This window comes from Apis dorsata, unplaced genomic scaffold, assembly GCF_000469605.1.
Source record: "Apis dorsata unplaced genomic scaffold, Apis dorsata 1.3 scaffold_108, whole genome shotgun sequence".
Classification (NCBI taxonomy): Eukaryota; Metazoa; Arthropoda; class Insecta; order Hymenoptera; family Apidae; genus Apis; species Apis dorsata.
Genome location: NW_006263404.1, coordinates 175,532 through 179,617, shown reverse-complemented (window position 1 = coordinate 179,617; position 4,086 = coordinate 175,532).

Genomic DNA, 4,086 nt, shown 5'->3' with positions numbered 1-4,086 from the left:
TTTTTTTTTTTTTTTTTTTTTTTTTTTTTTTTTTTTATATATTAGATTCTTCTAAAATTCACGCAAAATTTCTTAGTATCGCGATATTTATTATTTTCGATCGGTGCGGGGATTACGAGTATATAAAACACTGAATTTTCTTCTATCCAGCAAATATCGTGAAACGTGATCAAAATTTTTATCGTTGTGTATTAAACGTAAAAACAAGAGAAAAGATATACATGAATACGCGTAGTATATTAGATTGAATGCTTATTGATTGAATTACGTAATTTTCTATCATTTATTATTTTATTTTAATTGCAACAAAATGGATGAATTTTACATCACGTGTTTCGGATAGATCATTGTTGGAAAAAATATTATAATAGTTAAATAACAATCGATAAAGATAAATTGTTTTTACGATAAATTAGAACATAAAACATATAATTTGTTTCAATTTACTTTTAATCCTTCCGTGTTAAACTTCGATGTCTTTATACATGAATAGCATAGAAAATCTTTTCTATTACCACGCGAATAATCTTGCAAGAAATTTTTTTTTACAAATTTTAATCATTTCATCTATATTTTTCCTTGAAATAAATATTCAATTCAATTCAATTATTATTGTATTATACATATTGAAGATACAAAGATACATTTTAGATGACATAGTCGATCAATGTAGAAAATAACGAAGATCAAAATCATAATTTTTCAATGAATGATTTCTCCTGAATTGGAAATTTCGAGTTTGTTTACACTTGTCGAAGTTTTATCGATCGATATATATTTTAGAAAAATATATTTCTACAAATTTTAATAAGAAAAAAATCGGATTAATCGATTTTCACGATTGAACTAACGTTAACGCAAAATAGAACGATAATTATCATTTCAAATAAGAGAAATAATAAATTTAAATTTGCCATTTAATATAAATAATTTACGCCAAAGACGTGTTCTTTACATTTAAGATGTATTTAAGATAATGGAAATTTTTTTTAAAGAAATAACGAAGCAATACGATTTTGAGAGAGAGAGAGAAAAAGAGAGGAAACGAATAACGACTATTTAAAGGATAAAATAAAATAAAATAAAGAATCGTTTTCGATTCACGATGATACATTTGTCGATTAATTGTAGAACTTATCAAAATTGATTATTACGAATCAAAGCAAGCCATGCTCGACTTTCAAAGGATATAGATATTTCTGTATACGTTAAAAAAGAAAAGAAAAATTCCCTAGATTAGACACGTAGGATATATACACGAGTGAATTTTTCCTTTTAAAAAAAAATATTCGCAAATCGATCCGAGCCAAATCAGACTTGTTTCGTTCGTTATATCATATATATATATATATTAATGATGCAATGAACAGAAAAAAACCGAAACGAATTGTACAATCGTAAGTGGCACGATATACATTTGATGTGTACCTACACAATTATGCGATGAGCATAAGGAAACGTGATCTTAACTTTGTTACTTATTGTTTTAATAATTTTTCGACGATAATCGTTGTTTTCTTATTCGTTAAAAAGTTTCTCAAGTTCGAAAGAATCATTGTTGAACGCGCTTAATTTGCCAATTTTTTTCAATTTTTTTCAAAGCATTAAAATATTATCTGAAGCGAGAATGGAGACACGATCATTTAAGGAAAGTTGAAAGATTAATTTAGACGCGGATGAAGAATGACTAACATTAGCTGTTTGTGGTTAATTTTCACGTTCATGGTTAATTTTAATTTCACGCGCATTCAACGAATGTCGGTATAAACGTTTATGCCCATTCATTTCAGGTGGATAATCATTGATAAACGGTCAATACAAACTTGAATAATTCTTCTTCTTCTTCTTCTTCTTCTTCTTCTTCTTCTCCTCCTCCTCCTCCTCCTTCTCCGTCGTACGTGCGAAAAAAGAAAAGAAACTGATCGTTGAAATTTACAATTCCTCCGTTTTCACTGTTCCCCGCATATTTATATACTCCGGTACGCATAACACTTTTGTATAAAAGTGTAAATAACGTTCTCAACTTTTATGCCAGTTTATAAACTTTTACATTCCTTTGAATTTCTTCGATTCTCTTTTCCCGATACTCGAACGCCAGGTTCTCCTCGATGTGTATCTTTTTTACTTTCTTAAGGAAACTAGGAACGCGTTTTGTTTTCACTTATTATACATGTAACTAGCACTCAAATTTACATCCTTGAAAGACTGAGGTTTTTATCGTTTTATCGAAAAATCCGATCGATTAAGAGGAATCATCATCGATATCGTTGTTTAAAAAAAAAAGGAATATTTTATTGATTATTTTCTTTATACTTTGGCTCGTTATCTCGCATAAACGTTGGCACGTATAAACGTGTAATAGCATTAACAATATTACATTTTATTTCGTTTATCTTTGATTCGAAGGTAGGAAGACCTGTTGCGTCAAAAGCGAAACATCCTGTAAGACTGATGATAAAAATGGAAAAATTTGATAAAAACTTAGGTTTATTCCTACCGTTGTTACCGTGTAACGTATCCTTTCATATCCGTCCTTTCTCATCATTGAATACGAATAAAATATTCGAATATTTCTCGCGTGGTAAAACCGTTAAACGATTAAGAAGTTTAAGAAACGCTAAGAAAATAACGAGAACATTCTGAGAAAAGCATTTTTTTCACAGGGGGCCGATAGATATTCTCTCCTCTTAAGCAATAAAATTTCAGATCAAAATTTCTTTTTTTTAATATCTTTGTCCTTTATAACTATGCAACGAATCCGTGTCTGGCTTTCCAAGATAGTCATAATCGCGCGATATCGTTTGTAAAATTGTTGAAGGAAATCGCTCGACGAGATATTCCTAGAACTCCAATGATAAAGGAAAAGTCAAATGATAATTTATGGAAAATTCGTCGTTATCATTTGTGCGCTATCGTCTCTACTTTTGGTTTATCGACACGTATAGATCTATCTCTTCCATTTTACATCATATCCATAAAAGTAGAACGCACTCAGGAAATTTGATTCGTGCATCGATTTATCACGCTTTCTTTCGTCTATCTATCGTTAAAAAATTATTCGCGATGAATTTGTGATAATTATATTCGTATAAAGGTTTATATACGATATATATATATATATATTTCTTTTCACGATGAGTAATACTTTTTTTTTTTTTTTTTTTTTTTTTTTTTTAAGTTATTACTTGATATTATTTTCGATGCAAAAGTGAAATTGAAAAATTTAATCACAAATTAGATAAAATTGATCGGAAATGAATAAAAAAAAAAACATAACAAACAGTTGTAATAAATATTTATAAAATTTATCCAATATTTTTTCTTTTTTTTTTTTTTTTTTTTTTCTTTTTTTTTTAATTCATACTTCTTTATTCTTAATACAATTATAAAATCAAAATTGTTGTTTCTCTGTATATCCTCTACTCTTCGTTAACTATGAAATTTCTTTCGACATCTGTAACAACTTCTCTTTCAAATTTGACTCAACATCCGGTATTTTCTATCTTCTCTAACGCTCGTGTCATCGAGCGCTAAGTGTCCGTATAAACGAATTATAAACTTATGTAGCAGAAAGTTACGTTAACACGGATATTTAGATTCATCGCGTTGTTAATAAATATATCTAAATATCCAAATTCCCCTTGCGGAATTAGCAAAAAATAATTCTTTATTGATTTCTGCGACGTTCGGTGCCTTGCGAAAGAATGTTTTTTAAAAATGGGGAATATTATCGGTAATATAAAAAAAAGAAAAGAAAAAAAAAGAAAAAAAGAAGAAAAAAATAGTTTAAAAAAAAAATGCCATTTTAAATACAATCTTGTTATTAAATAAGTAATAAAACTATTTTATTACTTATTTAAATTTAAATGTAATTATGACACTACTATACATTATATATGTATTATATTACATTATATATAATACTTACATTAGCTTTAAATACGATTTTATTATTGAATAAGTAATATGTAAATGTAATAAACTTATTTTTTTACGAATTTTGTCACAGTCATTGAGAAACCTTAACTTTATTTCATTCTCCCTCTCTCGATTTCCCTAGATTGTCAACATTTTTTGATATTAATA